This window comes from Oncorhynchus gorbuscha, linkage group LGY, assembly GCF_021184085.1.
Source record: "Oncorhynchus gorbuscha isolate QuinsamMale2020 ecotype Even-year linkage group LGY, OgorEven_v1.0, whole genome shotgun sequence".
NCBI classification, from domain to species: Eukaryota; Metazoa; Chordata; class Actinopteri; order Salmoniformes; family Salmonidae; genus Oncorhynchus; species Oncorhynchus gorbuscha.
The window spans coordinates 375,253-396,615 of record NC_060199.1 but is presented as its reverse complement, the minus strand read 5'-3'; the positions used below and the strand labels follow the sequence as shown (position 1 = coordinate 396,615).

The following is a 21,363-nucleotide window of genomic DNA, read 5'->3' as shown; positions in this document are numbered from 1 at the left end:
CTCCCTGCTCTACCTGTCCCTGCTCTACTGCTCCCTGATCTACCTGCCCCTGATCTACCTGTCCCTGATCTACTGCTCCCTGCTCTAACTGTCCCTGCTCTAACTGTCCCTGAGCTATCTGTCTCTGATCTACCTGTCCCTGATCTACCTGTCCCTGATCTAACTGTCCCTGCTCTAACTGTCCCTGCTCTAACTGTCCCTGATCTACTGCTCCCTGCTCTACTTGTCCCTGATCTACTGCTCCATGCTCTACCTGTCCCTGCTCTAACTGTCCCTGATCTACTGCTCCCTGCTCTACCTGTCCCTGCTCTACCTGTCCCTGAGCTACCTGTCCCCACTCTACCTGTCCCTGATCTACCTGTCCCTGCTCAACCTGTCCCTGATCTACCTGTCCCTGCTCTACCTGTCCCTGCTCTACTGCTCCCTGCTCTACCTGTCCCTGCTCTAACTGTCCCTGCTCTACCTGTCCCTGCTCTACCCGTCCCTGATCTACTGCTCCCTGCTCTACCTGTCCCTGTTCTACCTGTCCCTGCTCTACCCGTCCCTGATCTACCTGTCCCTGATCTACCTGTCCCTGATCTACTGCTCCCTGATCTACCTGTCCCTGATCTACTGCTCCCTGCGGTCAGTGAGTCTGAGCTGCAGCGGTGTGATGTTTCTAACCTGTCAATTGAAGGGGCTGTTTCTGAGCCAGAAAGGAATGAAGGAAAGGAATGCACCGACCTTACTGTTACTGCACCAGAAGCACATTTATCAACATGTGTGCTGGTATGAATACATAAAATATGTTTATGAACTGAACATTTCCTGCATTGTGAACGTTCTTAACCTCTTGGTCCTACCTGGCACGCAGGCGTCCCATCTAGAGCTCTGGAAATGCAAATGCGCTACGCTAAATGCTAATAGTATTAGTTAAAACTCAAACGTTCATTAAAATACACATGCAGGGTATTGAATTAAAGCTACACTCGTTGTGAATCCAGACAACAAGTCATATTTTTAAAATGCTTTTCGGCGAAAGCATGAGAAGCTATTATCTGATAGCATGTAACACCCCAAAAGACCCGCAGGGGACGTAAACAAAATAATTAGCATAGTCGTCGCTACACAAACCGCACAAATAAAATATAAAACATTCATTACCTTTGACCATCTTCTTTGTTGGCACTCCTAGATGTCCCATAATCACTATTGGGTCTTTTTTTCGATTAAATCGGTCCATATATAGCCTAGATATCGATCTATGAAGACTGTGTGATAAACGGAAAAAAATTGCGTTTCATAACGTAACGTCATTTTTTTAAATTCAAAAAGTCGACGATAAACTTTCACAAAACACTTCGAAATACTTTTGTAATGCAACTTTAGGTATTAGTACACGTTAATAAGCGATAAAATTCATCAGGAGGCGATGTCAATTCTATAGGTGTCTGTTTCGAAAAAATGTCTTGGAGAGAGCTCGACCAAAACATCCGGTTGGAGCCCGGAGGGAATCGATTCCCTTGATTCGGTTAGACCAAGAATCAATTGTGAATCAAATGACAAGACTCTAGACAACGTGTGGAAGCTGTAGGCACTGCAACCTCGGCCTCATTTAATTCGATTCACTTTGAACAATTCCTTGAAGTCGCGGATGGATATTTTTTTCCATTTTCAGTGATCAGATATTCCTGCACTTTTCGATGAAACGCACATTCTGTTATAGTCACAGCCGTGATTTAACCAGTTTTATAAACGTCTGAGTGTTTTCTATCCACACATACTAATCATATGCATATGCTATATTCCTGGCCTGAGTAGCAGGGCGCTGAAATGTTGCGCGATTTTTAACAGAATGTTCGAAAAAGTAGAGGGTCGACTTAACATTGGCTAGTGCATTGTGGGAATGTATTATTTAAACCCTGTCATTATTGTTGTTGTTTGGACAAGACGAGACAGACAGGTTTGCATGACGCCGGGTTTACAGGCATGATTGGAGCCTGGGTTTTCTTTTGAGTTTATTAGGCCTACCTTTTTGTTCATTGTCCTGTTTATTGTTTTTTGTAAATACCTGTACAGTCGCCAGCTTAGTATCTTCACGTTTGCTAATAAAAGCCTTATTACTCTGGGCAAGAAACTCGTATGCCTCCTCACTGTTCTAATCCAACAGCATGGTCAACCTCACAAACACATTTACTTGAAGAACATTGCAGATGCCAAGTTTGATAACATAATGATGGTTTATGTTGTTGGTGCCACCATGGAAGATGGCAGGATCTGGTACGTCCAGACCATTTTAAACATGTCGGTGAGTCTCTGTTCTGTGGCGCACGAGGTGATGAAGTTACACTTTTATGCAATTCAATACTAAATGTTTGCCATCAGATATCTTAATGGCTTTCTGCCAGAAGTCAAAGTTCTGGATGAGTTGTCTGTGCAGCTTCCATTTTTTCCCCCCTGTGGTTCCTACTAGCATTTTTTTCTCCTTCTCCCCTCTGCTCCATGTACAAATGCAGCTATTCCTTCAGAAAAGCATGCATCACAACTTTGTTCATTTGCACAATCTCTCTTTTTCACTCTCAGACAGTCCTAGCTAAATTCTAGCTTGGGAAATTGATCTTTGCTAAGAAAACATGTTTCTTTTTGACCATTTTAATTGAAAACCATACCAGTAAGGTACTTAATTGTTACCCAGAAATGATTTGATATTGAGATAAAAATGGCTGCATTGGACCTTTAAAGAAGCAAAGGATCATACCTCCTCGTACAAAGCCGTTAGTCGCAATCGCTGAGGTCGAAAGGCCAGTGATGGTGGTCACAACTGTTGCCATGAGAACGATCACACAGGAGAGAACTGAAAGGAAACGGAGGACAAGATTAACTAGTGACAAAGCAAAATCAGCATTAACATTTCGACAAACTCCTACGAGGAGAATAACTGCAATAATGAGCATCAATAAACAGCCCATTTGCTTGTTCAGCCTCTCACTCATATTCACACATGGGTTAGTGTTAGAAGGACTGTGAATCGTAGCGGCGCCACTACAAAAACAAGCTAGTGTGTAACAGTTGCCTGCATGTGTTGCCGTGTGGCAACATTTAGCATCTGGATGGTAAATGGTCAAAAGGTGATGGGAGAAAGAGGGGTGGTTTGGTGGGGTGGCTGGGGGTTCGGGTTGACGTTGTGTGTGAATTAAAACAGTAATTCACATGAACTCCCAAGATCTACTCCATGGTGTAGTCTTACCAATTCCCGCCTGGCCCACGATCCATGACATGCGGATGAAGAGCATCACGCCCCAAATGTTCAACATGCAGCGCACCTGCACAGAGGAAGGGGTGGCAGTTAGGATGCATGTGAGGTAACCGGAACACTTCACTCAAGAAAGCACTTTCCAACGACCTGGCCTTGGAACATGGCTGGTGGGAATCAAGGCCAAGACTCTCTTGATGCAGGATCACAGTTTGACCTGAATGAATGTGAATGTTAAAATTACAAACCTAGTGAAAGTAGTAGTTTTGCCCTGTTATCGACAAGCACCAAGATTGCAACTTAATGTTAGAAGAAATGTTTAAACAGTGATTTAAGTCCTGATTGAAGCCCTCTTTAAAAGATAACATTTGAACACCTGGTCAAGGCTGGTGGAAGGAAAAAGTCAACTTTTAATGACTAGCCTCATTTAAAATCAAATCACTGTCAACCTCAAAGAACATTCATCAGTATCTACCACAGTGTTATCAATTTCAGTGCAAATATCTTGTAATTGAGTAGTATAATAAACTCATTGATTAGCACCTTTATTTAACTAGACAAGTCAGTTAAGAACAAATTCTTACTTACAATGACAGCCTAGTGGGTTAACTGCCTTGTGGGTTAACTGCCTAGTGGGTTAACTGCCTAGTGGGTTAACTGCCTAGTGGGTTAACTGCCTAGTGGGTTAACTGCCTTGTTCAGGGGCAGAACAACAGATTGAATCCCCGAGCTGACAAGGTAACAATCTAGCAACCTTCCGGTTACTGGCCCAACGCTCTAACCACTAGGCTACCTGCCGCCCCAACTTGTCAGCAACAGTGGAGCCAGTCACTGAAATGTCCTTTGACTGAAACAAACCAGCTACCTATTTAGTGCTGCACACACAATGTTAAATCTTCCAACAAATGATAGCTATCAAACTACTGTAGTTAGTAGTGATAATGCTTACATTGATTTTCATGAAGCAGCTGTTCTTCTACCACAAGTTATTGCAGTAGCCTCCTGAGTCAGCTGCTGTGCTCAGCTGAACCAACAATACTATCATGGAGAAACATGCTGATCTACAGACCGATTTCTGATAACACTCAGTTCCTCTTAATTGTGGGGCTGCATGTCTACAACTTCAGGGTCATTTAAACAGGCTTGAAAGCTTTTTATGTCAGTGAAGGAAGCGCTAGTTACAAGGAAGCGCTAGTTACAAGAGTTAGCTACACAGTGGATCAAGTCACTGCACTGACAACCAACGTCCTTGCACAGAATGTGTTTTTATTTTCTCACAATTACAAACTATTAACTGTCACAACATTTGTAATAATTTCTCTAGCTAGTTATTCTGCCTATTTCATGGAGAGTCAAATGAGCGCGCAGAGCTATAAAACAAATTAGGAACCGAGTTTGGACACCTACTCATTCAAGGAGTTTTCTATTTTCTACATTGTAGAATAATAGTGAAGACATCAAACCTATGGAATCATGTGGTAACCAAAAAAAAGTGTTAAACAAATATATTTGAGATTCTTCAAAGTAGCCACCCTCTGCCTTGATGACAGCTTTGCACACTCTTGGCATTCCCTTAACCAGCTTCACCTGGAATGCTTTACCAACAGTCTTGAAGGAGTTCCCACATATGTTGAGCACTTGTTGGCTGCTTTTCCTTCACTCTGCAGTCCAACTCATCCCAAACCATCTCAATTGGGTTGAAGTCAGGTGATTGTGGATGCCAGGTCATCTGATGCAGCACTCCATCACTCTCATTTTTGATCAAATAGCCCTTACACAGTGTTAGGTCATTGTCCTGTTGAAAAACATATGATAGTCCCACTAAGTGCAAACCAGATGGGATGGCGTATCGCTGCAGAATGCTGTGGTAGCCATGCTGGTTAAGTGTGCCTTGAATTCTAAATACATCACTATCAAAGCACCATCACACCTCCTCCTCCATGCTTCATGGTGGGAACCACACATGCAAAGATCAACCGGTCACCTACTCTGCGTCTCAAAGACATGGCGTTTGGAACCAATAATCTAATATTTGAACTCATCAGACCAAAGGACAGATTTCCACCGGTCTAATGTCCATTGCTTGTGTTTCTTCCCTGCAGCAATTTTACCATGAAGGCCAGATTCACGCAGTCTCCTCTGAACAGTTGATGTTGTCTGTTACTTGAACTCCGTGAAGCATTTATTTGGGCTTCAATTTCTGAGGCTGGCAATTCTACCTCTGCAGCAGAGGTAACTCTGGGACTTCCTTTCCATACCTTAAGGGAAGATTTCGGCGGTACCTGTATGGTTAGTGAGAAAGTCCATATTGCAAATGTACGGTCCCTTACTAGACGTCCGAAATCGTTTGTAAAATTCGCGGACGGCGTCGGGCCGAGCGGCAAGGCCGGACCTACCAGGAAGTCATCAAATGAACTTTGTCGGACATTCGGTTTCCGTTTTACAAAAATAATAAGATTTAGGTCATTTTTCCGATGTCCCGGAAATTCCCACAAGAGGGCATAAGCAATCATATTGCTATTGGACAAAACATCACGATTCACGACGGGGCCTTATCTCGAAAACTGAAAATATTTAGAAGCCGAAACTCGGTGAGCGTAGGGGCGGCATAATGGGCAGTTGGCCCCGAACAAGATGGCGTCTAGGCCTCAACGGTTTTTGAGTTATGGCCATTTATCTGGGATTAAAGGTCCAAAATGAAAATAGAGAAATTATTTTTCCACTTCACGTCAAAGTCAAGGAGCCTCCGGTGTCAATAAAAAAAGAACCAGCCATTTATCTATCGTCATTTAAGAGAAATCGTACAATGACACCTTGGTGATGTTCACCGATAGGTGTTCTTTTTTTCAACGGTTACAGATCCAGTTGCAGGGTGTTCTTACGAATCTTTTTAAAGTGTGCTGCGGAGCTCTGCGAGATTTCTGCGATTTTCTATGATTTTCTGAAATAACACACACTCACTAAACCCTCCGTAAATAACTCAGTTCTTAACGTAAAGACTTAAAACTCAGGATTCTGTAAAGGCATACCCCAATCATGATATGAGTTTATTTATAGCTTCCTGTGCCAACCGGAAGTGACTTTAATGGTGTCACAGTGGCAGTTTCCATGGGTTAAAAAGGTCAGATCTTTTCAAAACTTCATATGTGTGACTAGGTAACCCTCGTGAACTGTAAATCAGTCATTTCTCCCAACAGATGTCAAAGAAAATCTCTCACACGCACACACAGCAAGGATGGAGTGAAAAGTGCGGTTCTCAAAGACACAGAGAGCAGGCAATGGCATAAACATAATCTCTAGGCCGTGCCGAGTTCAACGAGATATCCCGCTTGACCGTAGCTCGCTCGGTCTAAGCGCAGCGACCATTAGAAAATTAGGCCCAAAATGAAGCCTGCCCCACAACGTCATCTGCTTTTGGGTGACAGTGAGAGAACCGTTAGGGTGAGAAGCACAATTCGACCTCAGGTACGTTCCTGAGGTCCTTCCGATCCGTGCAAGCCTAACGTTGACCGTGTGACATTAACCCTTAATAGTTAAAAGAAGGTGTTTACTTCAAAGAGTTTGCATTGACTTCTCTCCCCATAGGAATACATTGCCTTTACCCCTAAATTCAACCTGAAGTCTATATGGGTTATGAATGCCGTATGAACCTGTCTTTGGTAACAGTCCATCAGGCCAGTATGAGGTCTACCTGTGTTGATTCTAAGCTTCCTGGACCAACCGGAAGTGGTTAAAATCACCCTAAAAGTGTTTTTCCATTACCTGCCTGCAGTTTGATAGACATAGTGCATTCAACCCTGTGTAAATCAGTCAATTCTTAACGTAAGGACTTAAAACTCAGGATTCTGTAAAAGCATAGCCCAGTGAGGATATGTTGTGACTTATAGCTTCCTGTGCCAACCGGAAGTGCCTTAATTGGTGTCTCAGGGGCTGTTTCGAGGGGTTAAAAAAGTCAGATCTGTCCAAAACTTCATATGTGTGATTAGGCAACCCCTATGAACTGTAAATCAGTCATTTTTCCCATAAAATTTCAAAGGAAAACTAAATCACACAGACACACAACTTGGAAGGAGGGACGTATTGGGGTTTGTAGAGACAGACAGTGCCTCCAATAGTTAGCTTTGTTCGAGCTAAAAAAGAACCGTCAGACCTAGAGTTCCGAAACTTTAGAAACCTGTTCTAGACCTCGGGTCGATAGTGCGTGGTGAGTTAGGTGGCTCTAGAAGGTTCTCGGACCGAGAAATAGCCTCATACATTTGCAATGACTTCAATTCATTTTGACCATTACGAAAATGGCGACATTTAGAAAAGTCTCAGAGACACAAGACTAGGTGCATTGAAACCGGCTCGGCCCATAGAGACGTACCCCAACGTTTCGGTCCGATAGCTCATTCAAGGACCCCATAGCAAGGCATGGAAAAAAGTGGATTTTCAGCACCAATTAGGGTTTTACTCGGGCACCGAAGGACCTATCGAGCCGAAACTCGGGATTCGGGGTCGCCTCACATAGGCCTTCACATAATGTCCGACCTGGACCCGCAGCTAGAACGTAACTATGTGTTTTACGTTTTTATTATGTTTTAAACTAAAGGCGCTGTGAATTATGGGCCTGCTCTGACATATATGATAGTTGGCTTCTAAATGAGTTGGAAAAAGTGGGTTTGGTGTCAATTGGTATCAGTTTGGTGTCAAAATGACATCTAATTGACTGATGGACACTGACTTGCTAGTTGACTTTTGTACATTTGCAATATGTTTAAACGGAGAGGTACCATCACCAAAAGTGACATTCTGAAATCAACCCTAACGAGCCATTGAGATTAACCAGAATCACTGCCCAACTCTCACTGCTCGGCCATCCTGTGTTCATCAGGCCAGTCAATTTTGCATTTTTGAGCATGTCAAATTTCATATGGTAAATGCACATTGAAACATATTGCAAATGCACGTGCACTTACAATATGATTCTATAGTGAAAAAACATCACCTAACGGAGATGATGAAATCAACACAACGAGTGATGGAAAGGAACAACTATCACTGCCCGGCCATCCCGAGTTCATCAGGCCAGTCAATTTTGCATTTCTGCAGGATTTTTGAGCATGTCAAATTTCATATGGCATTTGGCCCACAAAAAAATTCCTCATGCACAATTAAAAAAAAAATATTTAAAAAATATGATAATAAAATTGGACAAAAGTATATTCATACAGTTCTTACACATGTGTAATTGACAAAAAAATCAAAAGAATTTCGAAAAACGGTCCAGAAAGCACTTTTTTAAGGGTGTGTGAAGTTTTTTACAAAATTTTGACATTTTTGACTTTTGACTTCCTATGAAATCATATTGAAATTGGACAAAACATATTCCTTATGCGCATGTAAAAAAAAAATATGATAATAAAATTGGACAATAGTATATTCATACAGTTCTTACACATGTGTAATTGACAAAAAAAATCGAAAGAATTTCGAAAAACGGTCCAGAAAGCACTTTTCTAAGGGTGTGTGAAGTTTTTTACAAAATTTTGACATTTTTGACTTTTGACTTCCTATGAAATCATATTGAAATTGGACAAAACATATTCCTTATGCGCATGTAAAAAAAAAAAAATGATAATAAAATTGGATAAAAGTATATTCATACAGTTCTTACACATGTGTAATTGACAAAAACATCGAAAGAATTTCGAAAAACGGCCCAGAAAGCACTTTTTTAAGGGGTGATAAGTTTTTGACAAAAAATTCATTTTTTCAAAATTTTGCTTTTGGACGTTGACTTGGGTTACATTTCCAATATGAAAACCCCTGGTGGAGCGGATTCGCCCCCTGTTGAATTTTTAAAGTGTTACAACTGGCAATTGCCATATGGCATTTGCAATACACTTTGCATGAATCAACGCCGAATTGGGTGGTATTGGCCAATGTGTATATGGTTTGTCCGATGCCAATGACTTGCCATTCATTTTTGTCCAATACAGGGGGGTATTCCCTTACTGTGGCAGTCCTCATGAGAGCCAGTTTCAACATAGCGCTTGATGGTTTTTGCGACTGCACTTGAAGAAACTTTCAAAGTTTTTGAAATTTTCCAGATTGACTGACCTTCATGTCTTAAAGTAATGGACTGTTGTTTCTCTTTGTTTATTTGAGCTGTTCATGACATAATATGGACTTGGTCTTTTACCAAATAGGGCTATCTTCCAGCAGCATACCACCCTGCATCTTACTGCTGGCTTGCTTCTGAAGCTAAGCAGGGTTGGTCCTGGTCGGTCCCTGGATGGGAGACCAGATGCTGCTGGAAGTGGTGTTGAAGGGCCAGGAGGAGGCACCCTTTTCTCTGGTCTAAAAAAGAAAATATCCCAATGCTCCAGGGCAGTGAGTTAGGACATTGCCCTGTATAGGGTGCCATCTTTCAGATGGGATGTTAAACGGGTGTCCTGACTGTCTGTGCTCACTAAAGATCCCATGGCACGTAAGAGTAGGGGTGTTAACCCCTGGTGCCCTGGCTAAATTCCAAATATGGCTACCTAATCATCCCTAGCTTACAATTGGCTCATTTATCCCCCTCCTCTCCCCAGGTCGTTGCTGTAAATGAGAATGTGTTCTCAGTGAAATAAGGGTTAAAATAATTCTAATTCTATATACCATATTTCTTTACCAATATTTAATTTTTAACAAGGCACACCTGTTAATTGAAATGCATTCCAGGTGACTACCTCATGAAGCTGGTTGACAGAATGCCAAGTGTGCAAAGCTGTAATCAAGGCAAAGGGTGACGACTTTGAAGAATCTCAAATATAAAATATATTTTGACTCGTTTAACGCTTGTTTGGTTACTACATGATTCCATATGTATTACTTCATAGTGTTGATGTCTTCACTATTATTCTACAATGTAGAAAATAGTCCAAATAAATAAAAACCCTTCAATGAGTAGCTGTGTCCAAACTTTTGACTGGTACTGTATGTTTTAATGTTTTGAATGGTGGATTTTTTTATGTCACCTTTATTTAACTAGGCAAGTCAGTTAAAAACAAATTCTTATTTACAATGACGGCCTACTCTGGCCAAACCCTAACCCGGATGATGCTGGGCCAATGGGTCGCCCAATCATGGCCGGTTGTGATACAGCCTGGAAGCGAGCCAAGGTCTGTAGTGACACCTCTAGCACTGAGATGCAGTGCCTTAGACCGCTGTGCCGGTCTAAAATGTAAAGTACTTTTAACTACATCCATGACAGCTAGTAGAAACAGTTTATTTCAAGCCATTTCCTCTTTGTTTGAAGTTTTCTGACAGATGTACAGCACAGTTAGTTCTTTCTCATGATAATCTCTGTTTCTTGTCACCCAGCTTGTATTTTGACATCTAAAAGCCTTCCTTCCTCTCACCCATCTGACCGTTGTAAAAAGCAGCAGGAACTTGTACCACATTTATTTAGGACTGTGACAGTCATGGAATTTGGGATGACTGTTCTTGGCCAGCCAAATGATCGTGGTCACTGTAGCCGTTAGAATAGCATGTGTTGCCATGGAAATACAAATAATAGAACGGGTTTCCCCGTTCAAGCCAATGATGACATAATAGGTGGACTGACTGGCATTGCGTGTGTACCCATAAAAGCAAAGCAGGTAGTAAAAGCAGGAAGCGTACCCATCAATATTTGCTGCATTGTCTCACGTCAGATGGTGACGCTCGTCCCGCAACTGATTTGTCTTGTAGGACGTAGAACTCGTATTCAAATTTGAATATTGAGCATCCACTGACTTGCCTAGTTAAATAAAGGTGAAATAAATACAAATGTAATGTGTGACAAATTCCTACAACCCTGGCAGATTCTTACACTAGACTCTCAGAAACATTTTATGGCCTGGACAGACCACGAAGGATTAACCACCAAAGGATTTCTTGCTAGTTGCACAGAATCTTGAGTAGACTCACATCTCAATTATTGAGGTTCCTCTTTGACTGCTATAGGACTGCTAAAATAAAATTAGATAGCCAAGGGAATCTTAAGTTGAACGATACGTTAACTTAATACTATAAGAGGCCTCTGGTCCTCTGTAGCTCAGTTGGTAGAGCATGGCGCTTGTAACGCCAGGGTAGTGGGTTCGATTCCCGGGACCACCCATACGTAGAATGTATGCACACATGACTGTAAGTCGCTTTGGATAAAAGCGTCTGCTAAATGGCATATATTATTATATTATATTAGTCTGATTGTGGGGTCATGAAGGAATTTCTCTGTACTTTGAATGAGAGGGCAGAAAAATATACTATGGTCAAAATCCTGACTTGAAATTCATGTACACCAAGTCAGGATTTCCGTTCACGCCATTGAATATTGTGTTCAAGAATAACTGGACAATGCATTCCCTACAATGTCATATCCACAAAAAGAGAAGTGCTTATGATGCAGTAGCAATGTAGACGCAAAGAGAAACGGCAGAAAGTAAAGACACACATAAAAATGGAGGCGGAGATGCAGATGGAAATACAGGGATATTGATGGGGAAACGTCACATTGTGTCACATAACAAAAAGGTAAGCAGGACTCGGGAGATGCAAAAAGGTAAAACAGTCTGTCGGTTGACCACTTACCAGCACCCCTTTGATCCACCCGAACTTGACCGCTCCCTTAGGCTCGGCCGCCTCCTTGGCTGCGGCCTCCTCGGCCGGTGACAGCTCATCCCCGTTGGCGAAGCCATCCTCAAATGGCTCCTGGAAACAAAATGAGACAGACCGCTATGTTCAGCATGCACAATGGAGAAAGACATCTGACTAACAACATCTCTGAATTCAACTGTGGTTCAATGTTTATTCATTTCTAGAAACAATCTACTAGACTTGTATTTTACAGAACATTTATTCTCTCACGCAGACACTGATTAATCTGTCCTCGTATCGGCTGGAGAAGGTCAAACACAGTAAGCATCCCTCCTGTGCAGAGACAATGCAGTGACGTGGGTGGCTGTCCCACCAAGTCAGTCTCTCAGGGCCCACCAATACAAGTTATTCCATCTATGTGTCCCAGGACGCTCCCAGCCTGCAGCCCCCCCCCCCTCTTTCCTTTTTATTCATAAGTGCTTGTGTCAACGCCTGCTACCAACTAGCCAGCGAACTAGAAAAGTTGCAATGGAGCCCTGGAATAGCTAACGAACATTTCCAGCACTGTAGAATCTGTGTTTAATACATTCGCTCAGGCCAATAGACAATCCGGTGTTCCAATTAGGCAATTGTTTGCCTGCGTATGATTACAGGATTGAGGTGGCTATCCTTAGCTAGAAATGTCAATTCTGTGCACACTTATGGTGAAAACACAAATTGGAACATTCTCGTTCTCAACTCCTGCGGCTGGATGTCGTGAGGCCTGATGGTTGTTTCCCCGCCTTGCCATCTGTCTTTTTCCCGAATGGCCTGATGCAGGTTTATGATGGTAGGAAGCAGCTTACTGATGTCCTGATGCAGGTTTGTGCGCCCTGGAACTTGCTTGCCAAGGATGTCGTCTCCATCTGCTTCTCCTCCATCTTGTAGTGGAGTAGACAGAGAACATCAAGAGGATTGTTCCAATCAGTGCTGGTCTTATGTCACAAGACTTGGAATCCAAAGGCAGCGGCATGGTGCTAAGCGGACTGCGAGCGGATTGACATAACATTTACATTTCATTACATTTAAGTCATTTAGCAGACGCTCTTATCCAGAGCGACTTACATAAGGAATAGCTTCGCTGCACTTGTGCCTGATCTACCTGTGCCTTCATCGCTGGGACTGCCTGTGTCTGCAACGGCTGTGCTGACTTCAACTACTCTGACTCCAGATGGGCACTGCCTGCTGCGGGAGATCTGGTCCCATCGCCGGGAGTATCGGGTGTATGCTATCCTGCTTATCGTGGGCCCGTTAAAGGGTCAACTAATTGTGTGAGGGGTGGGAATGGGTGGATTTATCCATTCCCATCTCCAGCCCTTGTATTGGGCTGTTCAATGGTGAAAAATGTCTCAGTCCCTGGAGCAAAATCGTTGTACTCTCCAGGAGCACAAGAACAGGACATCAGTAAGCTGCTCCCTAACATTATATACCTGCATCAGGACATCAATAAGGTGCTCCCTAACATTATATACCTGCATCAGGACATCAATAACCTGCTCCCTAACATTATAAACCTGCATCAGGACATCAATAAGCTGCTCCCTAACATTATATACCTGCATCAGGACATCAATAAGCTGCTCCCTAACATTATATACCTGCATCAGGACATCAATAACCTGCTCCCTAACATTATAAACCTGCATCAGGACATCAATAAGCTGAATCAGGACATCAATAACCTGCATCAGGACATCAATAATCTGCTCCCTAACATTATATACCTGCATCAGAACATCAATAATCTGCTCCCTAACATTATAAACCTGCATCAGGACATCAATAACCTGCATCAGGACATCAATAAGCTGCTCCCTAACATTATAAACCTGCAACAGGACATCAATAACCTGCTCCCTAACATTATATACCTGCATCAGGACATCAATAACCTGCTCCCTAACATTATAAACCTGCAACAGGACATCAATAACCTGCTCCCTAACATTATAAACCTGCATCAGGACATCAATAAGCTGCTCCCTAACATTATATACCTGCATCAGGACATCAATAACCTGCTCCCTAACATTATAAACCTGCATCAGGACATCAATAAACTGCTCCCTAACATTATATACCTGCATCAGGACATCAATAACCTGCTCCCTAACATTATAAACCTGCATCAGGACATCAATAAGCTGCTCCCTAACATTATAAACCAGCATCAAGACATCAACAATCTGCTCCCTAACATTATAAACCTGCATCAGGACATCAATAAGCTGCATCAGGACATCAATAACCAGCATCAGGAAATCAATAATCTGCTCCCTAACATTATAAATCTGCATCAGGACATCAATAAACTGCTCCCTAACATTATAAACCTGCATCAGGACATCAATAATCTGCATCAGGACATCAATAAACTGCATCAGGACATCAATAACCAGCATCAGAACATCAATAACCAGCATCAGGACATCAATAACCTGCATCAGGACATCAATAATCTGCTCCCTAACATTATAAACCTGCATCAGGACATCAATAATCTGCTCCCTAACATTATAAACCTGCATCAGGACATCAATAAGCTGCTCCCAGACATTATAAACCTGCATCAGGACATCAATAAACTGCATCAGGACATCAATAATCTGCTCCCTAACATTATATACCTGCATCAGGACATCAATAATCTGCTCCCTAACATTATAACCCTGCATCAGGACATCAATAATCTGCATCAGGACATCAATAACCTGCATCAGGACATCAATAACCTGCTCCCTAACATTATAAACCTGCATCAGAACATCAATAATCTGCATCAGGACATCAATAATCTGCTCCCTAACATTATAAACCTGCATCAGAACATCAATAATCTGCATCAGGACATCAATAACCTGCATCAGGACATCAATAACCAGCATCAGGACATCAATAACCTGCTCCCTAACATTATAAATCTGCATCAGGACATCAATAACCAGCATCAGGACATCAATAATCTGCTCCCTAACATTATAAACCTGCATCAGGACATCAATAATCTGCATCAGGACATCAATAACCTGCATCAGGACATCAATAATCTGCTCCCTAACATTATAAATCTGCATCAGGACATCAATAACCAGCATCAGGACATCAATAATCTGCTCCCTAACATTATATACCTGCATCAGGACATCAATAAACTGCTCCCAGACATTATAAACCTGCATCAGGACATAAATAACCAGCATCAGGACATCAATAATCTGCTCCCAGACATTATAAACCTGCATCAGGACCAATAATCTACTCCCTAACATTATAAACCTGCATCAGGACATCAATAACCTGCATCAGGACATCAATAACCTGCTCCCTAACATTATAAATCTGCATCAGGACATCAATAATCTGCATCAGGACATCAATAATCTGCTCCCTAACATTATAAACCTGCATCAGGACATCAATAATCTGCTCCCTAACATTATAAACCTGCATCAGGTCATCAATAATCTGCTCCCTAACATTATAAATCTGCATCAGGACATCAATAATCTGCTCCCTAACATTATAAACCTGCATCAGGACATCAATAACCTGCATCAGGACACCAATAATCTGCTCCCAGACAGTATAAACCTGCATCAGGACATCAATAATCTGCTCCCTAACATTATAAACCTGCATCAGGACATCAATAAGGTGCATCAGGACATCAATAAACTGCTCCCTAACATTACAAACCTGCATCAGGACATCAATAATCTGCATCAGGACATCAATAAACTGCATCAGGACATCAATAACCAGCATCAGAACATCAATAACCAGCATCAGGACATCAATAATCTGCTCCCTAACATTATAAACCTGCATCAGGACATCAATAATCTGCCCCCTAACATTATAAACCTGCATCAGGACATCAATAAACTGCTCCCAGACATTATAAACCTGCATCAGGACATCAATAAGCTGCATCAGGACATCAATAATCTGCTCCCTAACATTATAAACCTGCATCAGGACATCAATAAGCTGCTCCCAGACATTATAAACCTGCATCAGGACATCAATAAACTGCATCAGGACATCAATAATCTGCTCCCTAACATTATATACCTGAATCAGGACACCAATAATCTGCTCCCAGACAGTATAAACCTGCATCAGGACATCAATAAGGTGCTCCCAGACATTATAAACCTGCATCAGGACATCAATAAGGTGCATCAGGACATCAATAACCTGCTCCCTAACATTATAAACCTGCATCAGAACATCAATAATCTGCATCAGGACATAAATAACCTGGCATCAGAACATCAATAACCTGCTCCCTAACATTATAAACCTGCATCAGGACATCAATAATCTGCTCCCTAACATTATAAACCTGCATCAGGACATCAATAATCTGCATCAGGACATCAATAACCTGCATCAGGACATCAATAATCTGCTCCCTAACATTATAAGCCTGCATCAGGACATCAATAAACTGATCCCATGAATTATAAACCTGCATCAAGACATCAATAAGATGCATCAGGACATCAATAATCTGCTCCCTAACATTATAAACCTGCATCAGGACATCAATAATCTGCTCCCTAACATTATAACCCTGCATCAGGACATCAATAATCTGCATCAGGACATCAATAACCTGCATCAGGACATCACTAATCTGCTCCCTAACATTATATACCTGCATCAGGACATCAATAATCTGCTCCCAGACAGTATAAACCTGCATCAGGACATCAATAAGGTGCTCCCAGACATTATAAACCTGCATCAGGACATCAATAAACTGCATCAGGACATCAATAACCTGCATCAGGACATCAATAATCTGCTCCCTAACATTATAAATCTGAATCAGGACATCAATAACCAGCATCAGGACATCAATAATCTGCTCCCTAACATTATATACCTGCATCAGGACATCAATAAACTGCTCCCAGACATTATAAACCTGCATCAGGACATAAATAACCAGCATCAGGACATCAATAATATGCTCCCAGACATTATAAACCTGCATCAGGACCAATAATCTACTCCCTAACATTATAAACCTGCATCAGGACATCAATAACCTGCATCAGGACATCAATAACCTGCTCCCTAACATTATAAATCTGCATCAGGACATCAATAATCTGCATCAGGACATCAATAATCTGCTCCCTAACATTATAAACCTGCATCAGGACATCAATAATCTGCTCCCTAACATTATAAACCTGCATCAGGTCATCAATAATCTGCTCCCTAACATTATAAATCTGCATCAGGACATCAATAATCTGCTCCCTAACATTATAAACCTGCATCAGGACATCAATAACCTGCATCAGGACATCAATAATCTGCTCCCTAACATTATATACCTGCATCAGAACATCAATAATCTGCTCCCTAACATTATAAACCTGCATCAGGACATCAATAACCTGCATCAGGACATCAATAAACTGCTCCCTAACATTACAAACCTGCATCAGGACATCAATAATCTGCATCAGGACATCAATAAACTGCATCAGGACATCAATAACCAGCATCAGAACATCAATAACCAGCATCAGGACATCAATAATCTGCTCCCTAACATTATAAACCTGCATCAGGACATCAATAATCTGCCCCCTAACATTATAAACCTGCATCAGGACATCAATAAACTGCTCCCAGACATTATAAACCTGCATCAGGACATCAATAAGGTGCATCAGGACATCAATAATCTGCTCCCTAACATTATAAACCTGCATCAGGACATCAATAAACTGCTCCCAGACATTATAAACCTGCATCAGGACATCAATAAACTGCATCAGGACATCAATAATCTGCTCCCTAACATTATATACCTGAATCAGGACACCAATAATCTGCTCCCAGACAGTATAAACCTGCATCAGGACATCAATAAGGTGCTCCCAGACATTATAAACCTGCATCAGGACATCAATAAGGTGCATCAGGACATCAATAACCTGCTCCCTAACATTATAAACCTGCATCAGAACATCAATAATCTGCATCAGGACATAAATAACCTGGCATCAGAACATCAATAACCTGCTCCCTAACATTATAAACCTGCATCAGGACATCAATAATCTGCTCCCTAACATTATAAACCTGCATCAGGACATCAATAATCTGCATCAGGACATCAATAACCTGCATCAGGACATCACTAATCTGCTCCCTAACATTATATACCTGCATCAGGACATCAATAATCTGCTCCCAGACAGTATAAACCTGCATCAGGACATCAATAAGGTGCTCCCAGACATTATAAACCTGCATCAGGACATCAATAAACTGCATCAGGACATCAATAACCTGCTCCCTAACATTATAAACCTGCATCAGAACATCAATAATCTGCATGAGGACATCAATAACCTGCATCAGAACATCAATAACCTGCTCCCTAACATTATAAACCTGCATCAGGACATCAATAATCTGCTCCCTAACATTATAACCCTGCATCAGGACATCAATAATCTGCATCAGGACATCAATAACCTGCATCAGGACATCAATAATCTGCTCCCTAACATTATAAATCTGCATCAGGACATCAATAACCAGCATCAGGACATCAATAATCTGCCCCCTAACATTATATACCTGCATCAGGACATCAATAAACTGCTCCCAGACATTATAAACCTGCATCAGGACATCAATAAGATGCATCAGAACATCAATAACCTGCTCCCTAACATTATAAACCTGCATCAGGACATCAATAATCTGCTCCCTAACATTATAACCCTGCATCAGGACATCAATAATCTGCATCAGGGCATCAATAACCTGCATCAGGACATCAATAATCTGCTCCCTAACATTATAAATCTGCATCAGGACATCAATAACCAGCATCAGGACATCAATAATCTGCCCCCTAACATTATATACCTGCATCAGGACATCAATAAACTGCTCCCAGACATTATAAACCTGCATCAGGACATCAATAACCAGCATCAGGACATCAATAATCTGCTCCCAGACATTATAAACCTGCATCAGGACCAATAATCTACTCCCTAACATTATAAACCTGCATCAGGACATCAATAACCTGCATCAGGACATCAATAACCTGCTCCCTAACATTATAAATCTGCATCAGGACATCAATAATCTGCATCAGGACATCAATAATCTGCTCCCTAACATTATAAACCTGCATCAGGACATCAATAATCTGCTCCCTAACATTATAAACCTGCATCAGGACATCAATAATCTGCTCCCTAACATTATAAATCTGCATCAGGACATCAATAATCTGCTCCCTAACATTATAAACCTGCATCAGGACATCAATAAGGTGCATCAGGACATCAATAAGCTGCTCCCTAACATTATAAATCTGCATCAGGACATCAATAATCTGCTCCCTAACATTATAAACCTGCATCAGGACATCAATAAGGTGCATCAGGACATCAATAAACTGATCCCTAACATTATAAACCTGCATCAGGACATCAATAACCTGCTCCCTAACATTATAAACCTGCATCAGGACATCAATAATCTGCTCCCTAACATTATAAACCTGCATCAGGACATCAATAAGGTGCATCAGGACATCAATAAACTGATCCCTAACATTATAAACCTGCATCAGGACATCAATAATCTGCTCCCTAACATTATAAACCTGCATCAGGACATCAATAACCTGCTCCCTAACATTATATACCTGCATCAGGACATCAATAAGCTGCTCCCTAACATTATAAACCTGCATCAGGACATCAATAATCTGCTCCCTAACATTATAAACCTGCATCAGGACATCAATAACCAGCATCAGGACATCAATAACCTGCTCCCTAACATTATAAACCTGCATCAGGACATCAATAAACTGCATCAGGACATCAATAATCTGCTCCCTAACATTATAAACCTGCATCAGGACATCAATAACCAGCATCAGGACATCAATAATCTGCTCCCTAACATTATATACCTGCATCAGGACATCAATAAACTGCTCCCAGACATTATAAACCTGCATCAGGACATCAATAACCAGCATCAGGACATCAATAATCTGCTCCCAGACATTATAAACCTGCATCAGGACCAATAATCTACTCCCTAACATTATAAACCTGCATCAGGACATCAATAACCTGCATCAGGACATCAATAACCTGCTCCCTAACATTATATACCTGCATCAGGACATCAATAAGCTGCTCCCTAACATTATAAACCTGCATCAGGACATCAATAATCTGCTCCCTAACATTATAAATCTGCATCAGGACATCAATAAGCTGCTCCCTAACATTATAAACCTGCATCAGGACATCAATAATCTGCTCCCTAACATTATAAATCTGCATCAGGACATCGATAATCTGCTCCCTAACATTATAAACCTGCATCAGGACATCAATAACCAGCATCAGGACATCACTAACCTGCTCCCTAACATTATAAACCTGCATCAGGACATCAATAAACTGCATCAGGACATCAATAACCTGCTCCCTAACATTATAAACCTGCATCAGGACATCAATAAGATGCTCCCAGACATTATAAACCTGCATCAGGACATCAATAAGATGCTCCCAGACATTATATACCTGCATCAGGACATCAATAACCTGCTCCCTAACATTATATACCTGCATCAGGACATCAATAAGTTGCTCCCAGACATTATATACCTGCATCAGGACATCAATAATCTGCTCCCAGACATTATAAACCTGCATCAGGACATCAATAAACTGCTCCCTAACATTATAAACCTGCATCAGAACATCAATAACCAGCATCAGGACATCAATAAACTGCATCAGGACATCAATAATCTGCTCCGTAACATTATATACCTGCATCAGGACATCAATAAGATGCTCCCTAACATTATAAATCTGCATCAGGACATCAATAACCAGCATCAGGACATCAATAATCTGCTCCCTAACATTATATACCTGCATCAGGACATCAATAAACTGCTCCCTAACATTATAAACCTGCATCAGGACATCAATAATCTGCTCCCTAACATTATAAACCTGCATCAGGACATCAATAATCTGCTCCCTAACATTATAAACCTGCATCAGGACATCAATAAACTGCTCCCAGACATTATAAACCTGCATCAGGACATCAATAAGATGCATCAGAACATCAATAACCTGCTCCCTAACATTATAAACCTGCATCAGGACATCAATAATCTGCTCCCTAACATTATAACCCTGCATCAGGACATCAATAATCTGCATCAGGACATCAATAACCTGCATCAGGACATCAATAATCTGCTCCCTAACATTATAAATCTGCATCAGGACATCAATAACCAGCATCAGGACATCAATAATCTGCCCCCTAACATTATATACCTGCATCAGGACATCAATAAACTGCTCCCAGACATTATAAACCTGCATCAGGACATCAATAACCAGCATCAGGACATCAATAATCTGCTCCCAGACATTATAAAC

General features: G+C 41.4%; 1 long non-coding RNA gene across 1 annotated transcript; it reads right to left on the bottom strand.

Annotated features, from left to right (window-relative positions):
• Positions 1-2,736: 2,736 nt before the first annotated feature.
• Positions 2,737-11,952, bottom strand: LOC124016631. Its single transcript, XR_006835411.1, has 3 exons — positions 11,831-11,952; positions 3,227-3,302; positions 2,737-2,833 (listed from the first exon to the last, which is right to left on the bottom strand). It is a non-coding gene; the product is annotated as an uncharacterized LOC124016631 (long non-coding RNA).
• Between the last annotated feature and the right edge of the window lie 9,411 nt (positions 11,953-21,363).